Genomic DNA, 15,449 nt, shown 5'->3' with positions numbered 1-15,449 from the left:
AGGGGCTTTCGCCAGGGTTTATTTAAGCTTATAAATACTACACAGGGTACACAACTCCCAGGGGCTAGGGGTCCTACTCTGAGTCTGGGTCCCTGCCGGCTAGCTCCGGTCTCTCTCTCTCGTGTCGGATCGTGGAGTCTGCCGACTCCACCGACCGGCGAGAGAAGCACCTCTACGGCTACCACCGGCTTCTCCCCAGACTCCCTATTCGATCCCTCTCTCTATACCTGGTTCCCTCTTCACCCTGTTTACTTTCCCCGTTCCTACAGTGACCCCGCTTACGTCACGGGGCATCCCTTAAATGCCCTAGGAGACGTAACGTCACGTGCACTGCCCAGCGCGTGCGACCCCACGTCCCGTGATGTCATCGCACCAGACAACGCACACGACGCCACCACTCTCCTCTACTCCTCTACACAGATAAGAACTCAGGTTAATTGTTTACTATTTTGAAACAAATAAGTTGGCAGATATTACAATAATAATGCTTGTGTGCAGATAAGAACTCAGGTTCACTGTTTACTATTATGCAACAAATACTTGGTAGATATTACAATAATAATGTTTGTGTGCACAAAACTAAATTTTCATTATTAGGTTGCTAAATATTTCCTTTTTTAGCTGTGTTTAAATGACGCTGAGACGGTGTACTGCTGTGCTGTGGCCTGCTGCCTGCTGATTAATTAACGTCAGTGCACTGGCACTCTATTATCTACACTGCAAATTTTGCTTTTGCCCATTATGAGTGTATGCCAATCTATAATCTGTTGCCTGCTTCTTTACCTCACTCAGTGTACTGCCAGCCTTTCATGTCGACTGTATCCTGCTTTTTCAGCTGCTGACCGTATTGCCAGCTTTTTATGTCGATTGTAGCAATGCTTATCTCATTGAGTCGGCTTACTGGCAGTCTATAATCTAGACTGTAGCCTGCTTCTCAACTTACCTGTGCGTACTGCTGCTCTTTAATGTAGACTTATTTCAGCTTATTTGTTCAATGCATTTATATTGTTTCGATTGCTCACATCCCGCTTTTCACTGATACATAGTACTGCGATGTTGATTAATATGTTATACTGCTAAATACGTTGGAATTTCTTAGCTACAGCCCATTGCATTTCGTCTATCGTTTTGTTACATTCGTGGGAACATTACCCATTTATATTTTGCCATACCGCACCTTTACTTTCCACAAAAGCGAGGAGCACGCAGGGATGTTCAATGCCCCAAATATTGTTGACCTTGCTTTCTTACGGTGGGTGAGGGACATTGTGAGAGAGACATTTTTCTTCCATACCAAGAAAACACCATCGCACGATTTCCTGACACTAACAGAGCATACGATGCCCTACAATAACACATTTTCCTGTCGCAAGGCCAAGATCGGTACCACGTCAACATTCCTCCAATTACAAACATGCAGGACAAAGACATCCTCACAAAACTGTCTCTTCTAAAAAAACTTCTATTCCTTCGTGATCATGGACAGAGGCGGAAACCTCATATTATGGTGCGCCAACCTCTTTCACCAGTATGTTGTCGATGAGTATGCCAACATTGAGAGTGAGCCCCTTTTTTACATTCTACTGAATCAAAACCGCCTGTGTGTGAACAGTATGCTCATCTCTGGGACGCCATCAATGCCGAAGAAGATGCAAACGGTCACAATGTGGGCAGATTAATTATTTTGCCTTCATCCTTCACAGCTCCAACAAGATACATGCATGCGTAGACTCAGGAGGCCATGATGTACATCAGCCAATATGCCACGCCCCATCTGTTCATCACCTTCACTTGCAATCCCAAATGAAAGGAGATCCAGATTTACCTTTATCCAAACCAAAAGCCACCACACAGACATGATATCTTAGCGAGGGTCTTAAAACTCAAAGTTTATGACCTCATGATGCTTATTACGACCAACGAAGGCAGCGTCTTTGGATAGACAAGCAGTCACTTGCACACCATTGGGTGACAAAAACGTCGTCTTCCTCATGCTCACATTTCGCTATGGATGAGGAAAACAATTCATGCAAGTCACATTGACACATTTATCAGTGCTGAGCTACCTCACCCCCATCAAGACCATGCCCTTTTTATATGTGGTCTGCAACCAAATGGTCCATGGCCCGTGTGGCCAGTTCTATCCAAATGCGCCATGTATGCAAGACCACAGGTGTACCAATAAGTATCCACGGAACTACTTGAAAGACACTCAGTCGGCCCATCATGGCTATCCTCGATATCGTCACAGAAATACTGAGCATGGTGGATTTCAAACAACGCTCAAACCTGCCACCAACTCGCTAATTAAGGTTCACAACCGGTGGATCGTTCCCTACTGCCCTCTTCCAGGTCCACTTTAATGTGAAATGCTGCTATTCTAAAAAAAGCCATCAAATATGTTTGCCATTACATCAACAAAGGCTCTCCCACAGTCTGTTAAGGAGAGGCTGCCACTCCTCTGTCGGGAGCTGGACCGGTACCGCCTGGATCTCTGTGGTATTCAGGAGGTCCGGTGGACCGGCTCTGGCTCCTGCCACCATGAGGGGTGGACAGTCCTCTCCTCGGGGCAGGAAACTGCCAAACAACAGGGCATGGCTCTTCTTCTGATTAAAAGAATGAAGGGGACGTGGGAACGTGGCAGTGAGGTGTGGCAAGCTGTAAGCCCCAGGCTACTTTGGGCTCGCCCTCCCATCAACCAGAGGCGAGGAGTGGTGGTCGTGGTTACTTATGCCCCACTGAAGACGAACATCCGTGGAGGGATGCAGGCAACATCCGTGGAGGGATGCAGGCAAGGCGAGGAGTGGTGGTCGTGGGGGGATGCAGGCAAGGCGAGGAGTGGTGGTCGTGGTTACTTATGCCCCACTGAAGACGAATATCCGTGGAGGGATGCAGGTAAGGCCGATGAGTCAGCTAAAATGGCCCCTCGGGATAGAGTCATCTTGTTGGGTGACTTCAATTCCCGAGTTGGTCATGATGCTGGCACCTGGTCTGGAGTAATTGGAAGGCATGGGCCAGATCAGCTCAATAACAACGGCAGGAGGCTGCGAGATTTTTGTACAGCCCATGGGCTTGTAATTACCAACACGCTGTTCCGGCATCGGTACATCCACACCACATCATGGATGAATGCCGGGTCCAAGCAAAAACATCTGCTGAACTACATAGTGATGGAACAGCGGATGCAGGCCTATATCCTTGACACTAGGACCTACTGTGGAGCTGATCTGCCCACTGACCATTGACTTGTCATCTGTCAGATGTGCCTGCCATTCTTCCACTCCGGTGGTGGGTGTACACCCAGGACCCCATTCAAACCCTTAGTGGCATGGTCTCAGCTAGCTGATGAAAGTTGCAAGCGAGAATTTCATCATCACTTGCAGCTGGGGTTGGCATCGTCCCCCCCTCCTCCTGATGTCGAGGGGAAATGGGTGAGGTTTAGGACTGTGGCTCATACAGCTGCAATGGCTGCTTTGGGTACACGGTACAGACCTCCCCAGAGACCTTGGCTGACAGAGGAGGTGTTCAAGCATCCCATGAGGAGGCTTACCGCAGCCTTCGCTCGGAGGTTCCGAGAGCCGTGAGGCACTGCAAGGATGGGTGGTGGGCACGGGTTGCTGAGGAGATGGAGTCTGCCTCAAGTTTCAAGTTTAATTTATTAGGTATAGCCCTGTGAGCCATGCGGCTCTTGAGTCAGGTGCAACCGCAACAAACAAAATATGAACAGAGAACATCTTAAAGCGACGACACGCATCAGAAACACCCTGGATAAACCAGCAAATCTTCCAGAAAAAAACACCGTATTACAACGCTGTGTGCAAAAATCCCAGTGTGATACAAGTCAAACAATAACAACCATAAGACAATTTAGATTAAAGTTATCAGGCCAACTCCGCACTTCCGCAAGAAACATGGTTCAACCATGTTTTCGAAATCACCAAAATAAAGCTATAAAAACAATGTAACAACAATAATCATAGGAACTGTGATTCAAATTTAACAATAAACGATATACATAACGTGTACGACCAAACTTGCAGCCATAGTTGGCAGCATGATACTCCCAGTGTATGATGTGTGAGTAAGTCAGTGGTAGTGTGAGTGAGTGTATGATGTGTGAGTGAGTCAGCGTATGAGGAGTGAGTCAGTGTATGATGTGTGAGTGAGTCAGTGTATGATGTGTGAGTGAGTCAGTGTAAGATGAGTGAGTGTATCACGGCATCCTCCCCGCCATCACGGCCTCCTCCACGCCATCACGGCCTCCTCCCCGCCATCACGGCCTCCTCCACACCATCACGGCCTCCTCTACGCCATCACGGCCTCCTCCCCACAATCACGGCCTCCTCCACACCATCACGGCCTCCTCCACGCCATCACGGCCTCCTCCACGCCATCACGGCACCCTCCCTGCCATCATGGCCTCCTCCACACCATCACGGTCTCCTTCACGCCATCACGGCCTCCTCCACGCCATCACGGCCTCCTCCACTTCATCACGGCCTCCTCCACGCCATCACGGCCTCCTCCACTTCATCACGGCCTCCTCCACGCCATCACGGCCTCTTCTACACCATCACGGCCTCCTCCACGCCATCACGGCTTCCTCCCCGCCATCACGGCTGCCTCCACGCCATCAAGGGAGAAACCGTCCCGAGTTGACGCGGATGCAGAAAAAAACCGCGCGTAGGCGAAGGACGCGGCGCGAGGTCGAGCACAGTACTGAACGCCGCCTGCGCAGGGGTCCGCATGCATGATAGCAATATGAGTGGCCGCGATCACAAATCACTTTTTAATTCCATCAAAAAAGTAACTTGCTGCGCCACACCTATTACCATCATTAGGGGAAAGAACGGTGATCCAATTTCCGACCCCCAGGAACAGGTTTGCAGATTTGCTGAGCATTTCTGTGAGGTCCTGGGGGAGACGAAATCCCTCAGTCAAGAAAACAACGTGGGACAAAGTGGGGATGACCCTGCTGAGGCTGCGGTGCCTCAAATATGGGAGGAGGAAGTCACCCCCTGTTAGTGGTTGGCTGAGGTGCTATCTGTTGAGGAAGTACTGAAGGTGATCCAGAGTCTGAGACCAGGAGAGGCAGCGGGCAAGGATGATCTCCCAAGCGAAATTCTGAGGGAGGTTGGCGTTTGTGCACAGACTGCCCTACATGACATCATAACAAAAGTCTGGATCACTGGACGGGTTCCGCAGGATTGGAAGGATGCCCTGGTGGTCCCCCTCTTAAAGAAGGCGGACCGCACAGACTGTAACAACTACAGGGGCATCTCACTCCTCAGTGGGCCGTGAAAGGTCCTGGCAAGGATTATTCAACATCACCTTGCTAGGCACGCTGAGGAGAGGCTTGCGGAGCCCCAATGTGGTTTCAAGAAAGGGCGGTCCTACACAGATTCTATATTTTCTGTCCGTCTGCTACAGCAAAGGTGTAGGGAATTCCAACAAGGCCTACATCTCTGCTTTATTGACCTGGTCAAGGCCTATGATACCATCAGTAGGCCTGGGCTCTGGGTTGTTCTTCCTGCTTTCGTAGTCCCTGACCGTCTCCTCACGACCTTCATGATTTCGATTTAAAGCTTTCGTGACTGTAGAAATTCATGTTATTGGTTATTTTGGTAAGGTCACGTAGAAGGGAAGTAATAAAATAATAAAAATAAAACAATACAATTCTCACGACGTTCATGAGGCTATCTACATATACAAACACAGAGACAATTTCAACCGATAAGATGGATTCTGGCTTAGCAATCATTGGAAAGATGTGATAAACCATTTCAGGTCTTGATTGATTGTGTTCCTCCGTTCCGAGCATAGATGCACTCGTCCGTCTGAACAACCGCTAGTCGCTGTCTGTGGTGCTAACGTTAAGAAAAAAACGCCACTTTTTTCACAAAATTTCTTGCTGTGGTTTTCACACCTGATGATGATTGCTTGTGTTGCAATCGAAACGTCGTGAAAATTGTATTGTTTTATTTTTTTATTTAATTATTTCCATTCTACGTGACTTTACCGAAAGAACCAATAATATGACCTTCATGATGGTGAGCGGGCCTGGGTAAAACTACGTGGCTGGGAGTCAGTCATTCCCTGTACACCTTCGGGTGCGACAGGGATGTCATCTATTTTGACCACGTAGTTTGTGAAGCCTTCAATAGCTGTACTGGAGGAATTTACATTTGGTACATATACAATGGGAAGCTGATTGGATGCATCAGCCAGTCATCTCAGTCAGTCGACCTGTGGCATTTTGGTCTGCCCCGTGACCTCCTGCCAGCGGGCGTTCGACACTTCACGTGGCCTCAAGGTGCACATAGCCTAGCCCAATCGTCGTGGTGACGTCACCGTGTAAGTCTATGTGTGTGTCTCTTAGTCGATATATGTGTGTGTGTAAGTCCATATGTGTGCTTAGGTCGATGTGTGTGTGAGAGTCTACGTATGGTTGTGTGTGAGTCGCTGTATGTGTGTATGTTTGTGTAACTCCATGTGTGTGTGTCTAAAGTGGATGTTTGTGTGTGTGAGTCCATATCTGTGTGTGTGAGTCCATTTGTTTGTGTGTGTGGGTCGATGTCTGTGTGTGTGCCTAAGTCGATGTGTGTGTCTTTTTCACCCGGGCAACGCCGGGTACTTCCCGCTAGTAGGTAATAACTGCAAACCTTTAGTGCACTGCCCCGTACAATTGCTGGGCATAGTATTGACATCATGTTCATCATCTGTCTGGTGTGAATCTGTTCCTTAGATTCCCCGTGTACATTTTTAGATATGAGGCAATATAGTTAAAATATCACGTTAGATAAAAAAAATCTAAAATGACTAAAACAAAAACATTTTGTGAATTCCAAATGTTCGAATGCAAATACTGATTGAAGTCTTTGAGATTGTAAGTATCGGCCTAAAAACATCGCGGATGCCGCACCCAAAAAGGGCAGTTGAGTCGGAATGCTCCACGGCGACGGGAACTACAAATTCATCAACACCATCGATATTATCCATAATATAGTTTTTTTTGGGTTAGATCGTGTAAATATAAATGTGTTGTTACGTGACAAACCTAACTAATTGGCTGTGTCGTGGTGGCGGGTTTAACGACACATTTATATTTACGTGATCTAACCGAAAAAAAAATCTATATTATGGATGATAATGGTTGCGACAGCCTACGTGTTAAACTGACCATCGATATTGTTGCGGCCCAAGTCGTTTGTTTGCTTGTTGATGTGGTACAAAAAACTTTTCACATGAAATATCAACTTTAAAATGAGTTTGACTGAATTGTATCACACTGGATATTAAAAACTCATAGGGTTTCACCTGTGTAAAAAGTGGCAACTTTTTTTTATTTCGACTTGCTTATCAGAGTATAATAAATAAACTTTAAATGTAATACAGTGCAAAATATATAATATTAAATACGGCTAATTTTCCTTAAATTCCTGAGTTATTTGGGAGATGAGATGGTTATGACTGAAGATAGTTTAAAACCTTAATTAAAAATACATGTACATTTAGTTCTTACTACTAACAACACCATCAATGTGTAAAAACATGATAATTTAAGCATTAGTAATGAAATATTTTGACTGTATTTTACCCACTAATTTTTTAGAAGTGCCACAAAGTTGTTGAACTTCTTTCGTACCATACGTAGCCAACCGTACTAATCGGAGGTACGGTGATGTGAAACTCAGTAAATTAATGCAAGACATGTATAGCTACTTAATAATACATGATGAAATATCATCAACATCAAGTACTCTCTTCTTCCAATAGGTAAACATTTATATATGTTAACTCATTTTTTGCTGTGACGGTCTCCACAGACACATTCAGAGAAATACTATCAAGGGCATTCAACTTGTGAAGTCCCCAAAACAAAGACGTCCACACAGTGCTTTTGGTCACAGGACCAAATGCATACGACTTGACGAGTTCTCTTGGAAGATTGTAATTCTTAGACAAAACCATTATACTCGCTGTTGGTGTAACAGGAGGGTTACGACAATGAAATGTAATGCGAGCGGTGACACTGTAAGTTCCTTTCTTGGGCACGATCAGATGGCGTTTGTCTTTGTCGCACTTCATGCCCCCCGACATCAGGACGTCTCCATGGGTAACTTTGCAGTCCCACTGCAGAGCCTTAACGCTGTGCGTGGTAGTGTCTGCAACAAAAATAGATTGTTACCACTTTGCGTTTGTGTTGTCGTTCATTTGTGCATAAACATGGATTTAACATAACATGTAGTCAGGTGACACTTTTATTCTGACTTCTTGAAGTGTTCTTCTGATTTCCTGGATCTTGTCCTGATGACGTTCGATGCAGTTTCAAACCAAACATCTTATCTAATTGCTAAATGTGGTTGTAAGAATTGTTCTTCAACTTACTGATGAGCTCAAACAATAATTTACACGTTCAACGCTTGTATGTGTGACTATTTAATGGTGTGGCTATGTCGGGGCATAGAGGGTTTAACACAAAATGTGGTCCTGTCATCACGTGGCTTAACCGAACATCAATTATTAATCAAAACTTGGATTTATGACTACAATAATTTAGGTGCCATGTTTTTCATTGTAGCATTATAACCTCCATATTATTCATCTAATTATAATCAGCGATGCTTCAGAGCGCCGTGCAGCTAAAACGCATCAAATTGGCACAGTGTGGCGCACAGGTGTTCATCTGCAAGTTATTTCAGTCAACCCATAATACCTAAATTTGTCTCGTGATCTCCTGTCGATGAGCCTTCCACATTTCATGTGGCCTCAATGTGCACCTAGATTATCACAAGCGCTGGTGATGAAATCACCGCCACTTTGTAGCGAACGGCAATTGTTGTTGTATGTGTAATGCGAGCAAGGATTGAGGGGGGGCGGAGTCTGGGTCACGTGGGGAGTGGGTGGAGTTAGGGTCACGTGGGGGAGAGGATTTAGGGAGAGAACCGGAAGGGGAAGGGGGAGTTGAGACGGAGTGAAATACGAGGAGGCCACGTGGGGCAAGACGGAGAGAGTGGCGCAGTCGCCACGCGGAGGGAGACGTCGACACCGACAGCCATCGGTGTCAGACGAAGAGAGCTAACGGGGCAGTGAGAGGCTAGCTGTGTAAAGGGGCAGCAGTGACGCTAGATAGCGGGGCAGCGGTGTGGCTGCAAGGATTGCCTGATGGGGGCAGCAGGGAGACTGCATATTGGAGCAGCAGGGAGACTGCACAACGGAGCAGCCGAGGGCTGTGGAGAGGTCGTTGAGCGGGACGCGGGCCTGAGCGAGACGTCGTGGTATCAAGATTCTACGAACCCAATAAAGGAAAACGGAGATCGACATTTGAGAGAGAGTCCTTTATTACATTGGTGTCAGAAGTGAAACGGCATGTCAAAACAGCTCAGGAGGAAGACCGTCCCTGCACCATCTTCGGCAACATCTTCCAACGACGACCTCCCTCCAGCGGTGGCGCTACGCACGATGGAGGAGGAAAGCGGAGCGGGGACGAGCGGGGTTCCAGCCGTGCAGGACGTGGCCACCTCGGTGGGCCCATCCGCGCGACTGGACGCTGACGACGGATGGCGATAGGTGGCGGCGCAACTGGAGGCGCTGAAGACAGTGTTGGCGCAATTATGCGTCCTCGTGACGCCGGCGACGACTTCGGGGAGGCCCGGCGAGGAACAACGGGCCGGGGCCTTGCCGTCGCCATCAGCCCTCTCGACCACGCGGCACGAAAACGCCATCTTGGGCGTGGCCGAGGAAGAACGGCGGGAAGCCGCCATCTTGTGCCCTTCGCCGCGGGAAGCCGCCATCTTGCACACGTTGTGGAGCGACGCCATCTTGTCGCTGCCGCGCGTGTCACCATCGGAGGAGGACGGAGGAGCAAGAACTCGCAGCCGTCATTTAACAACGGTCAAAGAATTCTCAATCAGCGGCGATTGGAGCGCATTCACCTGCCGTTTTCAAGCGGCCGTACGCTCCGCCAAATGGACGGACGCGGAGGCCCTGGAAGTCTTACCAACACTTCTCGTCGACGAGTCCGTCCGGTTCTTCCGCTCCATCAAGGCCGACAAGAAGAAGACGCTGCAGGGTGTCTTCGAGGAGATGGCAGATGCGTACGAGCCTCCGGACGACGCACATCGGAGATTTGTTCAGCGCCAACGGGCGCCTGATGAATCGCCGGTGGCCTTCAGAGGCGCAGTTCTGGAACTGGCGATGGCGGCATACCCCGAGACGGAGCCCGATTTGTTGGAGCCCCTCGTGTTGGGCAAAATGCTCGAATTATCTAGAGACCTGGGGATCCCCATGCCGGTGTGCAGTGATGATAAATTGACGTCCCGTGCTGTGGCTAAGTGCTTGGACGCTCAATTTAATCTCCCACGCTTGAAGCAGGTGTCAGCTTGGACGGGGGGGGCCCGTCGTTGAACGCGGTGCTACGGGGTGGGATCCTACGAAGGCGATCTACGTTCCTGACGACAAGGGTCCGCAGGAGTTGATGGCCGCCTCTGCCCAGTGGCCTGCTCGGGGGGGGGGGGGACGGGGCCGAGGTCCGGGCCGCCGGCGCGGGAGCGTCGGGACAGGGGGGGTGCCGCGTGTCGGAACGACATGGAGTGTTTCCACTGCGGCCGTAAGGGCCACTTCGCCAGGGACTGTTGGGCTCGCAGTCAGGGCCGCCCCAGCAGGAGGCCTCGACCACGGACATCGCGCGAAAAGACCCACCAGTACAGGCAAGTCGGTGCACACCAGACACCCGGCAAGGCCTGTCACCTCATGCATCACCATCGCCGCGCGGTCCGTGTGTCGTTAACAACAAGGTGCCTCTGGTTGACCCGTGTCGCTCGCTGACGCAATGGCGCCGATTGGTACGCAGGGTAGTTGCGGCCGCTACGGGGTCGTCCACGGTACCGGGTTCCATTCAGGGGGTCGAGGTGCGTATTTTGGTGAACTCCGGTGCGTCCGCGACCATTATTTCGGATGTCATTTTCCATCTTTTGGGCATTCCGCCAGGGAGAGTGCGAGCGGTTTATGATTCATGTGTAGTGGTGTTAACTACTCGCTGTTCGCAAACTGTGAGAGCAGATCGTAAACAAGGGTTTCCCGCTCAATCAAACGGTCAGGGTCAAATGGGGTGAGGTAGGATCCAAACCCAGATTGGGAAGGAAAAATCAGAGGGTCCCACAAGGTGGCCGGGGATTGGACAACCCGGCCACGAACAGGTATAAAAGCCAGAGCGCTGAGAGCTCTGGAGGAGTTCTGCTACACGAAGACCCAAGTCGGCCGAAGACGTCTAGGACCCTGGACCAAGCCCTCCAGCCCTCATCAGGGCTCGGGGTCAGAGTAACCAGTGGTCGGGGAGAGATCCCCTAGGTCCAGCCAGAGGACGCTGGGAGAGCAGGGAGATTAGATAGCCTGCAGGGTCCGGAGGCTTGTACCTTCTGAGGGTAACGGGTGAGGGGACCATATACCCCTTAGTGTGATAGGGACTGTGTATTAAGATAATAAACAGTGTGTGCCATAAAGAAGTCCAGAAGTCGGTCCTTACAACACTACACATGCATAGCGGCGAACGGGGGAAGTATGGGCATTGTGGGCCAGGTGGACGCCAACATATCCATCGGGGGCGTGTCGGCTTCAGGGACCGTGTTGATCTCTAGGTCCCTCGCGGTACCCTGTTTGTTGGGGACTGATTTCCTGGCAAAAATGCCCATTCAAATAAGGATTGATCAAAACTGCATTGAATTACCGGGGGGGCGCAAAATTTCGTTCCTACCGTCGCCATGGGGCCGGCCTGCCCCTGTTTGCCAGGTGCAGGCGCTGTCCGAGGTATCTGTTGACATTTCACCTGGTTCGCAGATGCTTATCCCGTTGAGATATCGGAAGCCAGTACCTGGCGTTGAGGGAGCGGCGGGGGTTCTGTTATCGCCGTCCATGGCTAGCCCCTGTTCTTACAGGTGCTAAATCGGAGTGCAGAGAATGTCAGTGTCCTGGCCGGAACGGTTATGGCTCATGCCACGACCGCGTTCACGACTCATGACAACCGGGTCCGCCGGGACATGGTAGGGGGGGTTTCGGGGCCAACGGGGCAGGATGACCGTTGGGTTGCCGAGTTATGCGGGGAGAATTCATCCCTGACCAGAGAGCAACGGTCCGCGCTTCGCGCGCTGTTGCTAAGTTATTCCGACGTGTTCAGCTCCGATGATTTTGACTTGGGACGCACCTCCCTGCTTTCCCACCACATTGATACGGGGGATGCCGCTCCGATTCGGTTGAACTCGCATCGGTTGAGCCCGACGGAGCGGGATCAGGTTCGCGGGGCAGTGGAGGACATGCTAGCCGCTGACATTATATCCCCGTCTAACAGTCCATGGGGCGCGCCGGTAGTCCTTGTGAAGAAGAAGGATGGGAAACTGCGATTTTGCGTCGATTTTCGGAAATTGAATAAGGTGTCCATCGCAGACGCGTACCCACTTCCGCGTATGGATGATTCCCTCGATGCCTTGTCTGGGGCGAAGTTTTTTTAAACATTGGATCTCTCTTCGGGATTCTGGCAGCTTCCCCTTGACGAGTCCTCGAGGGAAAAGACGGCTTTTCGCACGCCGCAGGGACTGTTTCAGTTTAATTGCCTTCCGATGGGCTTGAATGCGGCTCCCGCCACTTTTCAGCGGTTGATGGAGCTGGTGTTAACGGGTCTGCAGTGGGAGACATGTTTGATTTATTTAGACGATGTCATCGTCTTTAGCCACACATTTGACGAACATTTGCAGAGATTGGAGACAGTTTTTGCTAGGATGCGCTCCGCAAATTTAAAATTCAAACCGAAAAAGTGTCACCTACTGCAATGATCCGTGCGTTATTTGGGACACATAGTCAGTGCGGACGGGGTGGCCACGGACCCGGAGAAGACGGCGTGCGTCCGCAACTGGCCAACCCCGGCCTCGGTTGGGGACGTACGTCGCTTCTTGGGGTTCGCCTCATACTATCGCAGGTTCGTCCCGAACTTTGCTATGATCGCTAGGCCCTTGCACCTCCTTACGGGTAAGGGTCGGAGGTTCAGTTGGGGTCCGCCGGAGGAAGCGGCGTTTCAGGGCCTACGCGATCAGTTGGCGACGGCGCCGACATTGGACTATCCGGATTTTGATCGACCTTTTATTCTGGATACGGACGCTAGTGACACTGGGATTGGGGCCGTTCTGTCACAGTCCAAGGGCGGCGTGGAGCGCGTGGTAGCCTACGGTAGCCGTGTACTGTCCCCGGCAGAAACCCGCTACTGCGTCACTCGCCGCGAATTATTGGCTATTGTCTATTTTCTCCGCCAATATCGGCTGTATCTTTACGGCCGGTCATTTATTGTGCGCACGGACCATGCGGCTCTGCAATATGCCCTGAGGGTTGACCAACCCTCTGGCCAACTGGCACGATGGTTGGAGACCCTGCAGGAATTTTCCTTCGACATACAATATCGGAAGGGGTCGCGTCACGCGAATACGGACGCACTCTCCAGATTACCGCAGGGGTCCCCTTGCGCTTGCGCGTCGGGTACGAATAGGTGTACGCCGGTTCAGCTACCCCCTCGGCCTGTCGTGTCAGCTGTCGAGGTGCCTGGGGCTCCGGTGTGCCCAGGACCGGCCGATGGGGTTCTGAACCTTCCGCGCTCGGTATGGATTCGCGAACAATTGCTTGACGACTCGTTGGGGGCTTTACGGAGTCGGGCTGCGAAGGGAGCGGGGAGATTGCTGTCCGGTGGGACGCCGGGGGCCGCTCTCCCCGGGATGGTTTGCTCATGTGGAGAGAGGGATTGCATGACCGCTGGCATCTGGTAGTACCGTCGTCGCTACGGTACGAATTGATTCAGACTTTGCACGGCGACACTTTATTACATCTCGGGGTGCAGAAGACTTTGTTAACATTACAGCGAGACTACTTCTGGCACGGCATGACGACGGATGTCGTCGGACACATTCAGACGTGTCCCGAGTGTGCTCGGCGGAAGCCGCCTAAAAACCCTTACGTGCCGCCGGTGCAGTCTATACAAGTGTCTCGAATCAACGAGTTGGTGGCGCTGGATATTTTGGGACCTTTCCCGCCATCCGCTAGGGGTAATAAATGTTTGCTGGTTGGGGTGGAATATCTTTCCCGCTGGCTGATGGCTTGGCCTTTACCCGACCAGTCGGCGGCATCTATCACGGACGCCTTCCTATTTGGATATGTGATGGATAAAGGGGCACCGGAGAGGCTACTCACGGATCAGGGGCGAAATTTTTCTTCCAAATGGTTGGTGGAAGAGTGCGCTGCTCTGGGAACCAAGAAGGTTCGTACGTCTCCTTACCACCCGCAGACGGATGGCATGGTGGAACGCCTTAATCCGATGATGTCGGCCATGTTATGTCACACGGTTGACGAGAAACAAGCTGATTGGGACTTGCATATACCTGGGGTACTCTCCGCGTATCAGATGACGCCTCATGCGTCCACTGGGTATTCTCCATTATTTCTCATGTACAGCCGCGAGAATGTGCCGCCGGTGGAAGTACAGCTGAGTACGGGGGCGAAGGGTCCTGTTAAACCTCTCCCCGAATACATTCAGGACACGGTTCGACGCATCGCCGAGGCACGGGAGGGGGCCCGGTTGGCTACTGCCAAGACTCAGGCGCGAAACAAGCGTTGCGCCCGGCGCTCGACCGGTACATGCCCCTGGCGAGTGGGGGACATGGCATGGCTGCACTGCCCGCAGGTGCGCCCGGGGACCTCCCCTAAGCTTCACAAACCATGGCAGGGGCCGGTTAAGCTTATTGAAGTCCCTAGCCCGCAATCCGCACAGGTTCGGTTCGGATCGCGGCGCTGGTACGTTCATACGTCTAGGCTGAAGCCCTACGTGGCCCCGCGGACGGATGCGTCATCCCCTGATGTTGCCTTGCCGGTGTCTGTTGCGTCCGACGCACCTCTGCTCTTGCCTGTTGACTCTTCAAGCGCGCCTGTCGTGCCTTCTACAGACGAACCAGCCGTGACACAGGCGGATGTGGTGAATCCTGCTCTGGGTGGGCCTACCACGGCGACGGGGCCATTTGGCCCCGCTGCCCTTCCAACCCCACCACAGACACAGTTGCCAGAGACCCCGGACTTGGGTCTCCCTTGGGAACGGGACCTTGGCGTTGACGGGCCCCCAACAGCGGCGGGCGGTTCTACTCCCGTCGATCTTAAGACCCCATCACGTTCTCGGTCCGTGGGGGGACCGCGGCCCGTTCGGGATGGGCCGGCGACCCGCACGCGTTCCAAATCCCTTTCCTTTCGTTGATTGTTATTGTTCTTGTTGTTCTTGTTATCGTTCTTATATTCTCCTTTGTCCAGTGATGCCAGATGGTTCCAATATTGCTCGCATTATTTTCTTGTAATTATTGCAGCCGAGGATGGCTGGGTTTTCATTAGGGGGGGGGGTCGTGTAATGCGAGCAAGGATTGAGGGGGGGCGGA

At 51.2% G+C, this 15,449-nt stretch overlaps 1 long non-coding RNA gene across 1 annotated transcript in view; it reads right to left on the bottom strand.

The window, feature by feature from the left end:
• Window positions 1-7,324: 7,324 nt before the first annotated feature.
• LOC144721180 (uncharacterized) overlaps window positions 7,325-15,449 on the bottom strand; it is a 29,360-nt gene continuing 21,235 nt past the window's right edge. Inside the window, exon 5 of the long non-coding RNA XR_013585857.1 lies at window positions 7,325-8,165. This is a non-coding gene — a long non-coding RNA (uncharacterized LOC144721180). The remainder of the gene's footprint in view (window positions 8,166-15,449) is intronic.

Source organism: Lampetra planeri, chromosome 11, assembly GCF_965212315.1.
Source record: "Lampetra planeri chromosome 11, kcLamPlan1.2.h2, whole genome shotgun sequence".
Lineage (NCBI taxonomy): Eukaryota > Metazoa > Chordata > Hyperoartia > Petromyzontiformes > Petromyzontidae > Lampetra > Lampetra planeri.
The sequence above is the reverse complement of the archived record's forward strand: the minus strand, read 5'-3'. Positions and strand labels throughout refer to the sequence as shown.